Here is a 14528-nt window from a genome sequence, read left to right on the forward strand (position 1 = left end):
TAGGCCATCGACCAGTAGACCCCTGACAAACAGGCTGACATTGGTTAAGCTAGAACATTCTCCGCGGTTATATGCCTGAAAACGACACAGCCTGAATGAGGATTTGTTTTTTCCCCAGAATTTTTCCATGTGTGCTTCTAGTGGAGTTTCAGTGTATACTTATGCGGACTAGACGCGTTTAAACTGACCATACACGAGCGTCTCATAAAACCACATTAATGGTTCTCCAACGGTAGATGTACTGGATCTCCAAAATATCCATCCATTCTTTATACCATATACATATTCAGTATATACTATGTACACAGTAGATGAACGTCATGATAAGATTTGGGGAAAATGGTTTGGTGCTAATGAAGTCTCACAGCTGGTGATGGTCGTCTACCTCAACATGACATATCTAGTTGTGAGGATCTATTCAAAGGACGGTTGGCATTATTAGGTACAGATTTAGAAAGAACACTCTTGAGGAATGCAAGGACCACATGGTTTCATTGATGGATGGACTGACATCAGACAGAGGTGATCTTCTAAAGTGACAGTTGATGCACTTGTCATCAGTATTACGCCACTCCTAAGGACTTACCTTCCAATGTTAAACCTGTCCATATCCCTGCGAATAACAACCATGTCGCTTGTGGCCCCTGCCTCTCCTAAGAGCACCAGGTTGGCTGAGGCGTTGGTGTCGGCGTGTTTTACAATACAGGTCTTGAGTGAGTGAGTGAGTGCTTGGGGTTTAACGTCGTACTCAACAATTTTTCAGTCATATGATGACGAAGGAATCATTAGGGTGCATGCACGTGTAATGTGCCTCCTTGTTGCAGGACGGATTTCCACCGCTCTTTTATTTAGTGCTGCTTCACTGAGACCACTTACCGAAGGCAAGTAAGCCGCCCCGCCCGAGCCATTATACTGATACGGGTCAACCAGTCGTTCCACTATCCCCTTCACGCTGAACGCCAAGCGAGGAAGTTGCAACTTCCTCTTTTAAAGTCTTAGGTGTGACTCGATCAAGGATTGATCCTGGATCTACCGGTCCCGAAGCGGACGCTCTACCAACTGTGCTATCCGGGCCGGTTCACAGGTCTTGAAGATCAGTCTGAACTCTGTAGAGGGATTTCAAAACATCAGGAACACTCACATATATGTCTTAAATTTACTTTCACGCTTTTGCAAATAGGTTAAGACTACAAGACATATCCAAACCCCTGTTAGGTTACTGATAGAAAGAGGGTTACGGTCCTTGAAATTTTGAACTTGTCTTAGCAGTTATTCCCCTTGTGGTCCTACCAATGGGATAGCTTCTAATAAAATACGAACTGTTCTCCACAATCAATGTTATTGACTTGGAATATAAGCGTCAAGTCCAACATTCACATACGTAAAAGGAACGCCTTTTACGGACTACGAATGGTATATGAATGTCGGACTTGACGCTTACATTGCTACTATTTATGAATTTACATGAACACATAGACTAAAATCCTGACTAAGGTAACTTGACAAGAGGTCGAAGGCCCTATTTCACGGGAACGTACGATTATTCGCAAGCTGTCACATTGTTGTCGCTGCTCTGGTTTTACTCCTTGCAGTATGTCTTTAATTATATTGTCAAAAGCTGGTCTATAACCGTTTTTAGTATGTTGATTAAATCCAACATGAACATATTTTGGGACCTTGTTTAAGAAAATATGGGGAATTGCTTCTATTTTCTCCTAGCGAACCCACAACAACAACGAGTTTCATCTAGCAAATAAACCTTACAAACCTAAATAAAGTCTAGACGAACCTGTCTGATGCGTTCTTCTTCCCTCCTAATGCCTCTTACATATCCACCTTGGCGGTATGTCAGCATTTTGTTACGACAAAATGATCGAAGAAAACTTGTTTACACCAATGCTCCTATGATCATGGTCGCTCCCAGTTAGGGCACATGGACTGATTTTAAGTCTAGTTAATAGTAAAAATATTTACAACAACATCGTACAACAGCATCTGCCGAAGTTACTCTGTTAGCTTTATCCATGTCCACACCTATGGTGAAGGAGAGAATAGAGGTGACATATCTTGTACAAGGCAGAGATTACAAGACACCGCATGCAGGTGGGTTAGTTATACCACACATGGATCTATACTGAACATGTGCACAGGTTTCAGAGGAATTTCGACACACCTGTACTGGGTTCCACAAGATCAGCCAACCCCAGGACAGTCAAAATCCACACAAGGCAAATCATCTCATGGAAACATCTCACAAATACCTCGTTATCTCACAATTTCGCGAGAGCAAAGTCAGTGACCACAGATCGGCTTTCCGGGAACAATGAAACAACAGCAGTAAAAACAGGCGTTTAATTGGCAAATGCCAACAAGGGTTATCTCCCTTTAAAACGTCTCCTTCAAGTCTCCTGTAAATCCCATTCAGTAAAAGCAATGAAGTATAGAGCCACTAAACATATGCAGACAAAACGTTTCTAAGTGCTATGCCCCCCGTGGGATTTCCGGGGTGATAAGAATAGGACCTCAGCCCTCTAGGCAAGCTTGTCGTAAAAGTCGACTAACCTAGAGCTCTCCCGTGTAAGCCCGGTGAATATAATAGGCTCACATCTTCCCGGTTGTGTGAGAGGGAGCCGGAGAGAGATCTGTTTGTCGTGGGTTGAAACCCGTAATCTACGAGGACGGGATGCTGGTGGCTGAGGGCGTGTTGGTCTTGCAAGATCCTCACGCCCAACACGTCACTTTGGCTCTAACCTGGAGAGAGACGGTAGGTCGGATGGACCCGGTCCGATCAATCGGCTGGTCACGTCAAGCCCTACACTTGATCCCGTTTGTTATTCTTTGTCTTACAGAGATGTCAAGTTGGCTCTTTTTTAGATGCTCTTCCTTTGGGGTCAATGCAGAAGGCGGTGGCTAATGGGTCAATCGAGTAGATTGAATTTAACCTTTTGGTATAACTCAATCTGTTCGAGTATACCTTGCGTGGATTCCCTGTTTTTATTCTCTGCTGGTCATCCGCAGAGGTAGATTCGCCCTTGTTGGCACTCCGTGATGGGTGGGGGACACTTAAGGCGAAATTGATAAAATAAATAATGGCCTCGTTTCAAATTTCAACTTCAGTTATACCCAATAGATCTTCCTCTCAGCCGACTACAAGTGCTGATAAAAACAGGAAGTTATAAGTTTTCTCAGACTCTCTTGATACTGGACAGGACGGCTGGCCGGCTTTTATTGTTCTCTCGACTAAGAGTTAACAAAAGCCGGCCTCCGAAATTCAGCCTTTTGTATTGAAAAGGGCTCTCCAGGGCACAGCTGGAACATTAAAAACCATTCAAAAGTTAACATCCGCAGACATTCTCATTGAATGTTTCCGGAAGCAACAGTCAAAAAATTTATTGTCATTGACTAAAATATCTGATATACCTGTTTTCGCATCCTCGCACAATTCCCTCAACAGCTGTCAGGGGATAATTCGTGATCGGGATGCTGATATTATTGACTTGTCTGAAGAGGAAATATGCGCAGAACTGAAATCACAGGGTTTTACCAGAGTTAAACGCTTCACTATGAAGAAATCTGGCAACATCATTCAACTTAATACATATGTTTTGACCTTCAACACAACCTCGTTTCCGTCGTATATTTACATTGGCCCGTATAGGGTTAGTGTAGATTTATACATTCCTAACCCTACACGTTGCTTTAATTGCCAAAAATTTGGTCTCGGTAAGGGCCAATGTAAAAATAATCTGGTTTGTTTTAGATGCGGCAGTGAGGGTCATGATGGTTTCGACTGCAGCAGCACAGTTAAGTGTTGTAATTGCAGTGGAGACCACATGGCCTCCTCCAAGGACTGTCCATTTTTATTAAAGAAAAGCAAATAATAAATCTAAAAACTAAAAATATTATCTCTTGTCAGGAGACCCGCAAATTGGCCTCCCTCTCTAACACTTCATAGCAATCTTCGTTTGCCAATGTGGTCAAGCGAACTACAACATCTGTTGGAACTCAAACTTCATTAACATGGTCAATTGGAAACGACAAAGCTAGCTCCACATCTTTACAACCTGCTGCTCAACACAGACCACCGTAGAACAGCAAATAAAACCAGTCAATAATAAACAACAAACTGATAGACCTGAACTTAACCAATTCAAAAACAAAACTGCCAAAACCAAATCTGGAAATAAATATAATAATGATAATAGTAAACCTAATGGTCCCACAGAGCGTTCCTCTAAGGCCACTAGGGACCCTGTCCAAATTTTTAATAGGTTTGGATCGTTGGAGGACGTTGGTGCTACAACATCGGATGCGGATGTGATGGATACATCGCCCTCACCAGGGAGATCTTCCAGCCGATCTCCAAGGAAGAGTCGTCCTCGGTCCAAACATAAAGAGAAATCTCCTATAGGTATCCCTCCATAATGTCTTCTTTAGACAAAATTATATAGTGGAATTGTGAAGGTCTTAAAGTAAATTTTATTGAAATAACACAGTTAGTTCAATCAGTTAATCCTATTGCCCTTTGTCTTCAGGAAATTCATCTGAAGACATCTGACAAAGATACAGTAGCCCTTAAAACTTATTCCTTGTACAGCACTTATTCAAATGAAGAAGAGCGGGCTGCGGGCAGCTCTTCTATCTTCATGAATAACAATATTATTTACAGTCCAGTCTCTCTGGATACAGAGCTTTAGGCTGTGGCCGTTCGTGTTTCACTGTCTGAAACAATCACATTATGTTCGGTGTATATACCTCCGAACACTTTTTTGACAGTTTCTCAGTTACATATTTTAATAAAACAACTACCTAAGCCGTTTATTATAATGGGAGATTTGAATTCCCATAACCCCCTATGGGGTAGTAATAACATAAATAATAAGGGCAAGATAGTAGAAGACTTCCTATCTCAGGAGGAACTGTGTTATTTCAATGATAGTTCTAATACCTATTTACATCCGGTTAATGGCACTTATTCTGCTATCGTTCTCACTATCACAAATTCATCACTTCTCCCGGATTTTTCTTGGAAGGTGCATGATGATCTTTGTGGTAGTGACCATTTTCCTATTATACTAGAGCATATCACTTTGTTACGGTATTGAAAACAGCAACAGAAAACAGACTCAGTGACTCAATATTACAATGTAAACAATGCTTTATATATATAAAAAGGGGCGGACAGTTTTACAGACAGTTCAACAACAACAACAACATACACATCAGTATTACCGGTCTTTAAAAGTTTCCAGTTCACCTTTGCAACCCAAGGAACGTGTTCCAGGAGATCCAACGTAAAGACCATGGGATAAACACACAATTCACACAAGTCACAAATTGTCCTAGACAGGTACTTCGCCAGGTTAGCGAACACGAACACAGTACACAGGTTACACAGAACTGGAACAGTCAAGCCTTTGAATGACGTCACACCCGCAGAGCACAACACAGGGTGAATACAGGCATGGAGGTATAATCCACTTCACATCAGTCACAGCTCCCGCAGAAGCTCACAAACGAGCCGTTCAGAGACGTAGAGTAATGTCACCTTGTGGCAGAACGAACGTCCTTTGCAAAACTGAAAACTTCAGTTTAGAGTCCTTGACGACCTTGTCGGTCAGGTGAGGTCAGCGTGTTAAACAAACTACACAGTCACACTGTATAATCATAATAAAGATCCGAACACCAATAAACGTGACTTCCGCAGAAATTCACATAAACCAGACATCAGGACTACTGTGGTACACAAACGGTGCCGGCATAAAAATCTGTCCTCCCAAATGAAACTGGCATCACCAGCTCATATAAATATAATGGACTCGATACGAGAGCGTCGCACACTCTCCTGGCTCCCAGTGGATGCAGCAAAAAAACCTCCTCTCTGCACAGAAAACACGGCTTATATACGGTCCAGGTGGATTCAACTATTCTTAGACACAGAATTAACAGCCAATGAACAGCCAGTTAAATAAACAGAGCATTGAACAAGGTGCTTTCGGCCAGGTCCGAGCTGTACAAATATAACAGGGCCTGTTATGCTTATAACATATAACACAAAGGTCCGCAGACTAACAGTGAAAACATGAAAACGTTAAATAGTCATACATAACAACTTCTAATTCTTTAGAACGTTTAGCTAGGTGGAAATTCGATAAAGCAGACTGGTTCGCATTTGAGATGTTCTGTGAGGCTGATATCTCTCCAGAGAATTTCAATGCGGCAGATGATCCTATACTAAAATTTACTGAGCTTGTACTACGAGCTGCCGATAGAACTATCCCTAAGACCTCGACAAATCCCCAATCCAAAAGTAAACCCTGGTACGACAATGACTGTCGTAAGGCCATAAAGGACCGTAAAAAGGCTGAACGCAGATTTAATCATTGTCCTACTGATAATAATTTAAACCAGGTTCGTATTTTTCGAGCTAAGGCTCGTCGATTACTCAAGTCCAAAGAGACGATCTTGTTGGCGGAACTTTGTTTCGGGCATTACGTCAAAAGCACTATGCGTAAGGTCTGGAATATGGTTCAGAAGCTTAAGGGCAACAATAATAAAGCAAAAGTCCAGCATATACCTCTCCATCCCATGTAGGTTATAAGCTAGCTGACAATTTCCAAGACATCTTCTTCTGAGAATTATACTAAAGAATTTCAACATACTAAAACCCAGATGGAGAAAATTAAATTGCCAATTCCTTCTAAGAATTTAGAAGATTATAATTATCCTTTTAATATCGAGGAAGTTAAAACTGCATTAAGAAAGGCCCACGATACTGCTTGTGGTTCTGATAACGTATATTATAAGTTTCTGAACCATTTACCACCTGAGCCACTGGAGACTCTCTTGGACTTGCTTAATGATATTTGGATAACTGGTAATTTTCCATCATCATGGAGGGAGGCCTGTATTATCCCGGTTCCTAAACCGGGTAAGGATCATACTGATCCAAATAATTACCGTCCTATAGCTCTTATTAGCTGTGTCTGTAAGACTATGGAACGGATGATTAATGATAGACTTGTTTGGTTTCTTGAAAACAACAAGTTACTCTCTAATATTCAATGTGGTTTTCGGCAAGGCACATCTACCATGGATCACCTTGTTCGATTTAAAACTTTTATTCGCAATGGCTTCATCAATAACGAACATGTGGTGTCGATATTTTTGACCTTGAAAAGGCCTACGACACCACATGGAAATATTGTATTTTAATAGACCTGGCGGATATGGGATTTAAAAGGTCGATTACCAATATTTATATCACAATTTTTATCTCAACGTCAGTTTAAAGCACGGGTGGGGTCTACTCTTTTTGACTCTTATGAGCAGGAAATGGGTGTACCAAAGGGCAGCATTCCATTACCAATTCTGTTAAGCATAAAAATAAATAGCTAGCAAAAACATTACCATCTGGCACAGAGGGTTCTTTATATGTTGATGACTTCCTTACATGCTACCGAGCTAAGAATATGAATAATATCGAACGTCAGTTGCAGCTTTGTCTCAATAAAATCGAGAAATGGGCAACTGAAAACGGTTTTAGATTTTCAACATCTAAAACCGTCGGTATGCATTTTTGTAATAAACGGAAACTTCATCTTGACCCTGAGCTTAATTTTTGTGGTGAACAGATTAAAATTGTTGGAGAAACAAATTTTTTAGGTATAATATTTGACAGTAAGCTATCTTTTATACCTCATATTAAAATGCTTAAGGCTAAATGTACAAAGGCTCTCGATATAATTAAGGGCGTGTCTAGCACCGATTGGGTGCTGACCGATCAGTTTTACTTAACTTATATCGTTCTCTGGTGAGGTCTAAATTGGACTATGGATCCATCATTTACGGTTCCGCTAGGAAATGGTACCTGAAAATGTTGGATCCTTTTCATCACCAAGGTTTGAGGCTTAGCCTTGGTGCTTTTAGAACCTCCCCAGTAGAGAGTTTATACGTGGAGGCAAATGAGCCTTCTTTATATCACCGACGTATAAAACTGAGCCTTCAATATGGTACTAAGCTTAAAGCTCATCCAACAAACCCTGCCTACGACTGTGTTTTTAATCCATCATATGTAGATAAATTTTGTAAATGTCCTGACAAGATCCGTCCGTTTGGTCTTCGTATACGGGACCATATTGTGGAAGCTAACATCAAGCTAGAGGATATAACTCCAGTGTCTTTTCCGGAGTCACCTTCCTGGCTTCTTCCACACCCTAAACTAATATTTGATCTGCGTAAATATAATAATTCAAGTACAAATCCTCTTATAATTCAGCAAAGTTTTGCTGAAATCAAGGCTGATTATATGGATTATAAATTTATATATACTGAGGGGTCAAAGGATGGGGACAGAGTTGTGGCTGCGGCTGTGCTAGATCAGCGGGTCACTTCTCTTCGTCTGCCACCTTCATCTTCTATCTTTTCTGCAGAGGCCAGAGCTATACTCCTGGCCTTATCATATGTTTCCTCAGAGCATGCCCAGCGGACGGTGATTTGCAGCGACTCGCTGTCTTGCCTTTTGGCAATTCAGAATAATAAATTTAAAAATCCACTGATAATTGAGATCATAGCCAAACATAGGAAACTAATTAAAAGAGGTAAAGACATTATATTCTGTTGGATACCAAGTCACAGTGGTATACTTGGAAACACAGTCGTGGACAGGGAAGCGAAAGCTGTCCTGTATAAACCTGTATCTCGGGTTAAAATACCGTATACTGACATAGAGTCTAATATTCTTAAATATATTCATCGCGTTTAGCAGGGTGAGTGGGACTTGCAGATCCATAATAAAGTGCATGTTATTCATCCTGTTATTGGCTACAATGCCTATACTTACCAAATGTCTCGTAGAGACTAAGTAGTTTTAACAAGGTGTCGTATTGAGCATTCACATCTGACACACAATTTCATCTTAGATGGGAGCAGTGCTCCAGAGTGTGTTCGATCTGATGCTGAATACAGCGTCAAACATATCCTGGTTGACTGTGTAGACTTTGCTCATGTTTGGCAAAGATTCTACACAGTTATCTCTGTATATGATTTATTTGACAGCATCGCTGGTGATGCTGTCATAAAATATTTGAAGGCCATTGGCCTATATCATAAAATATAAATTTCAATTGTCTGAAATATTAATAGATAAAAAGTTATATACATATAGCCTTCCAGGTATAATATTTTTTAAATATGTTGGTTTTCGAGTTTTAACTGTTTTGGTTTTTTCTTATCTGAGTTTAAACATGTGTGTACTTTTTGTTTTATTTTTGATGTTCTCACCATCATTTCGAAAACCTTAACCGTCTCATGTTTTCACCTTGTTCTCGCCACGATATGGCTGAAATATTGCCGATGTGGCGTTAAGCCATAATCATTCATTCATTCTAAGTGCTATGCCAACATGTAAGCCTCCAGGTTTCCCAGGTCGACGCATGCGCAACAGACATTGTGGATTAATTTAGTTCGCCTAAAACAGCAAAACTACGTATCCTGGAGAAAACAACTTCAAATAAATGTCGTGGTAAAATACTAAGAACAAATGAATAAAACCTAAACAAATTCAGCTTCACGTAGATAGTAGACAAGAGAAGAGCTTTGGACGTTTATGATAAGGAAATAATGGACCCCCACACAAGAATTAAAAGATTATCCTACAATTTGTATACAATGAAATACAATGGTTAAAATGAGATTTGTATTAAACGATGTTTTACATACAGACACACGCTTCATGCACACGCACTTTAGTAGGGGATCTTTAACAGGTCCGCGCTCTAACGGCTCGGTAAACTTCCTCCAAGTAGAGTGTCTGCTTCGGGACCGGTAGATCCAGGATCAATCCTTGATCGAGTCACACCTAAGACTTTAAAAGAGGAAGTTATAACTGTTTGTTTCACAGAATTTCACACACAGTGTAAGCCATGCCACTAGAACATGTACAACTGCCGGTATTTTCCAGGGTGTATCCTTTTCAAATTGCACGTTCCACCTCAATTTCTGCCACGGATCAGCTGCCCATTAACTTAGTTGACAAACTCTTTCAAGACTTCAGCAAATTTAAAGAACTTTCAGTCATCCACATGTAATTTAATCACTTCTTCACTTCTGAAATTGGTGGTTGATCTGATTTTTTAGCGCGCTTTACAGCTGCTATACTCAATTTCAAAATATCACTTGTCAGATTTGAGATGATGTTTATATAAACGTGTTTTTGATGTTTATAAATGACGGCCTGTGCACTGCCAGACACTATATGCTAAGCAAAGTAGTCTGAAGAAATATCTGGATTTTATGCCCCCCCCCCTAAAGTAGTGTCAATAGAAGGTATATGATAAATAGATTATCATTACACTGCGCAGATCTGCATCGTCGCATCTGCTCTCGTTCTCTGCAGTTGCATCGCCGTATCGACCTCGCCCCGCGGGCTCGGTCGATACGGCGACGCAACCGCAGAGAACTCGAGCAGACACGACGATGCAGATCAGCACAGTCTGATGATAATCTCTATGTGTTTACCGATGTTGATAGGCTACACCACAAAGGGGTTAGCCTATCACTGATGCTGATAGGCTATACCACAAAGGGGTTGGCCTATCACTGATGCTGATAGGCTACACCACAAAGGGGTTAGCCTATCACTGATGCTGACAGGCTACACCACAAAGGGGTTAGCCTATCACTAATGTTGATAGGCTGCACCACAAAGGGGTTAGCCTATCACGGATCCGGGTGATTTCATCATGGCACTCACACTATTTTCGTACAAGCTACGCGTACATGTATGCTACTGGATATGCTTGCTTTATGTCGCCTGTCACGCTCCAAACCCCACTGTGAAAATGACTTCTGATTATAAACCATTAAAGGCAAGTAATCAAAGACAGTGTGTATGTGTGAATTGCTCAGCATAGTTATGTTTGAGTGCTCTCCCCTTTCATGTCAGACACACTTAAAAGAAAATTTGACTTGGTATTATCTCCCTTGGTTATGATACACCACAACAAAAACGACGATGACAATTACCTTGAGCAAGCTTGGTTCGGGTCGAATCTAGTTCCAGTCAAACAAGATAATATTTTTTCACCAATGTGCATTTAAAACCTAATGTGAGTTGATGAGCGTTGGGACAATCCAAACCTCAAGCAAGCTAACAGGCCAGAAGTTACGAATTTAATCAGAAACTATGACGTTAGTTTTATGCGAATACAAATGAGGTTTCATAAATACACTTTCTACTACAGACACTGAACTATTGGCTCTTTATAATCGACTTACATCACTTGCCGCCAGTGAGCACCGGGTAGACATCGTGAACAAGTTGAACTTCATGTAATCAGACAGGAAGTGATGTCAGAAGAAATAAATGTAACCCCTCCTTAAATTGCTGGTGATACACACGACAGGACCCCAGAGACGTATCTCCAAAAAGGTTTGTTTATAGAATAAATCTGTATTCGCCCGTCTAGGACACACGTGTTTTTGGATTAAAGTCAGAGCACTTCAAATTCAAAGTTACATAATAGATTTACATGGTTTGAACATCAATGAACTACGAGTACAGTTACACGAAAGTTTAACCTTATTAAACCACAGTTTGAACTGGGTAACCGATGTACAATCTATGTCAAGGGAAAATACATTTATTAACATTCGGCTCGTGATCATATATGGCGTGGACTTCTCGTTGTGTATACTACGACGTTAATTTCCCTCATATCAAAGACGTGAAGACATTTATGTCAGTGGAATCATTTGAACCAACGAATGACACCGTTAAAGTAACATTATCCTAACTTTCACTTGGCTTACATATAAACAATATTACTAACCATTCAAATAACTATTCCACGTATTGCATTGCGGGTATGTGCAACACAACTGAATAGTTCGCGCCAGTAACTTTAACATTATAGACCTGGGGTCGCTACACAGCAAAACTTGTTTAACAGGATTAGTCAAAATACAACAGCAAAACACTGTTCGTTATTCTCGCCTTAATTCGACCTACTCATAATTTTTTATTTATTTGATTGGTGTTTAATGCCGTATTCAAGAATATTTCACTTGTACGACGGCGGCCAGCATTATGGTGGGTGGAAACAGGGCAGAGCCCGGGGGAAACCCACGTGTTTTGGGATTTAGTCACTAACCCTCTCAAGCTACATTATACTGTCACATACATAGGAATATCGACAGTCTGTTACACAAACACCTTTTTTTTTGTCTCTGAATTTATTTGCAACATAGGCTTTTGAATTTTTCAATAGTGACAGATTATCTCAAACACTCAATTTGAGTATATACTTTAAAGGTGCAACACAAAAAGAAAGAAAAACCTGCAGTGAATTTCTCACTGACTTGTTTCATTTTCATGTTTAATAAAAAAATATCTCCATTAACTTGCCAGAAAGACGAAGCCCGAGAGAAATGTGTATGAGCCGGATTTGAAGTCGTGAGATCCGCGGGAAGGGATATGAATAAAAGGCCACATAAAACCATTCTGAGAAGTCTAGTTTCGCTTTTGTAATACTTACACTCTGAGTGAGTTCCTGGCCACGGAAACGTGACACAAGCACTTATTTAGTTTTCAGTCGACAGAAACCATAATGGAGCTTCCGACAGCCGGAAGCATAAGATAAATCGCCATGTGGAGTTCTCGATATTCACGGGAACCTGTCCGAAATGATGCGATACATAAAACTGGAAACCTATCATTTCACGCAGTGTTAGACGGGGTGAGTGAGTGCTTGGAATTTAGCGTCGTACTTAACAATTTTTCAGTCATATGACGACGAAGGAGTCCTTAGGGTGCATGTACGTGTAATGTGCCTCTTTGATGCAGGACGGATTTCCACCGCTCTTTTATCTAGTGCTGCTTCACTGAAACTGCTTACCGAAGACCAGTAAGTCGCCCCAGTCGAGCCACTATACTGATACGAGTCAACCAATCGTTGCACTTCCCCTTAATGCTGAACGCCAAGCGAGGAAGCTACAAGCTTCTTCTTTTAAGGTCTTAGGTGTGACCCGACCCAGGATTGACCCTAAATCTACCGCGGCCGATGCGGACCCTCTACCAACTAAACAATCGGGGCCAGTCACAGCGTTAGAGATTTACTACTGATTATCTCTGTTTTCCGGTGTTGTTTATTTTTGCAACGCTTTTTGACAGTTTTCGGCAACACGACACCTTGACAACTGGTTTCGTGAGATAGGAGGAGACTATACGAGATACTGGGTTATACAGACTGTGATCAGAATATTTCATACAAAACCAGAATGACCGCACATTCGCAGCTGTCACCATGCCATGCACGAGAATTTGTCCTCATTTATGTGGGGATTAATTGTAGATTCACAAATGGAATACAGAATTAGCTGTGGAATGCCGTGGGCAGTCAGTAGCCTGTTATATGTACAAACCTAGAATGAAATATATAACGGTACCTACAATTCTATACGTAGACAAATAAGCATGCTCTTAAATGGTTAGGCCTACTGATGTTTAACTCTACAGATGAAAAAGCCATGCTGTTGAAGAGATATAAAATATGTAGCATTCAGTTCAATGAGGTCAATAACGACTCAAAAGTGTGTTTATTTTTGATAATTTCTTTGCTGGCTTTTTTGTTAGGCCAAACTCGATGAACGGCAGCCAGATGAATTGGCGCTGGCGGGTTTGTGGGTGAATGGGGGTATATAGCAGTACTAGTGCTTCGTAAAAAGTTAGAACGTCATATTATTGATTTAATTAAATGCATCTCTTGACGGATGCTTTTAAAAAAAATCGATTTCAAGTAATGTCCGTTCCAGTCGTCATTTTTGTTACATAATGCTTACTGTTAAAACTTACTCCGACTTGATCACGATCGGTAGATGAGGAATTATTTAACTTCTCAACAAACAATAAATTTTGACAAGATACAATTATGCTGCATGCAATTTCACGCTTATCAAATATGTGCTACTACTACTACTAATTAGCTAAAAAAACAACAACAACAACAAAAATTGTTGTAGTGAGATAACTATTTAATCACAGTTAGGGAATATCGTATCTATTAGGTAATTTTGGCATAGCGTTTTTCGGTTGTTTTGTAAGTAGACAGAGACTGTGTATGCTCTGCCAGAATAGTTACCTACATGAGCGTTCGCTATTAACAGACGAATCAGTACAGAGGTTGGTAGTTTGCTCTTTATGTAAGCTCGGTAAACGTCCAGTTTCTGCGCCTTTCTGATTATACACCTCCCGTCATTACAAATAACTTCCACTGGCGTGTGACATTTATTTCCTCTACAACAACACAACAAGCTAGACAGAGAAAAAAAATACCTTCCGCTTCAAAAAAGTAGGACGGGCTCGAAAGCGTTTGCAATCCATGTCCAAGCTGACACTACACTGCGGCTCGGCGGACAGCGGCAAAGGATATACTGCATGGTGTTGCGACCTGGACTCGCTCTACTAAACTGTATAAATAGTCGAACCAGCCCAGCTGGTGAACTTTTTCAAACCCGTCTCATACACCTTC

General features: G+C 40.6%; 2 protein-coding genes across 3 annotated transcripts in view; both read left to right on the top strand.

Annotated features, from left to right (window-relative positions):
• Positions 1-14528, top strand: part of LOC135476540 (uncharacterized) — a 64983-nt gene that overhangs the window by 39929 nt on the left and 10526 nt on the right. The window lies entirely within an intron of this gene.
• The window catches only part of LOC135476539 (uncharacterized), a 324624-nt gene that overhangs the window by 9906 nt on the left and 300190 nt on the right, over positions 1-14528 (top strand). The window lies entirely within an intron of this gene.

This window comes from Liolophura sinensis, chromosome 10 (genome assembly GCF_032854445.1).
Source record: "Liolophura sinensis isolate JHLJ2023 chromosome 10, CUHK_Ljap_v2, whole genome shotgun sequence".
In the NCBI taxonomy this organism is placed as follows: Eukaryota; Metazoa; Mollusca; class Polyplacophora; order Chitonida; family Chitonidae; genus Liolophura; species Liolophura sinensis.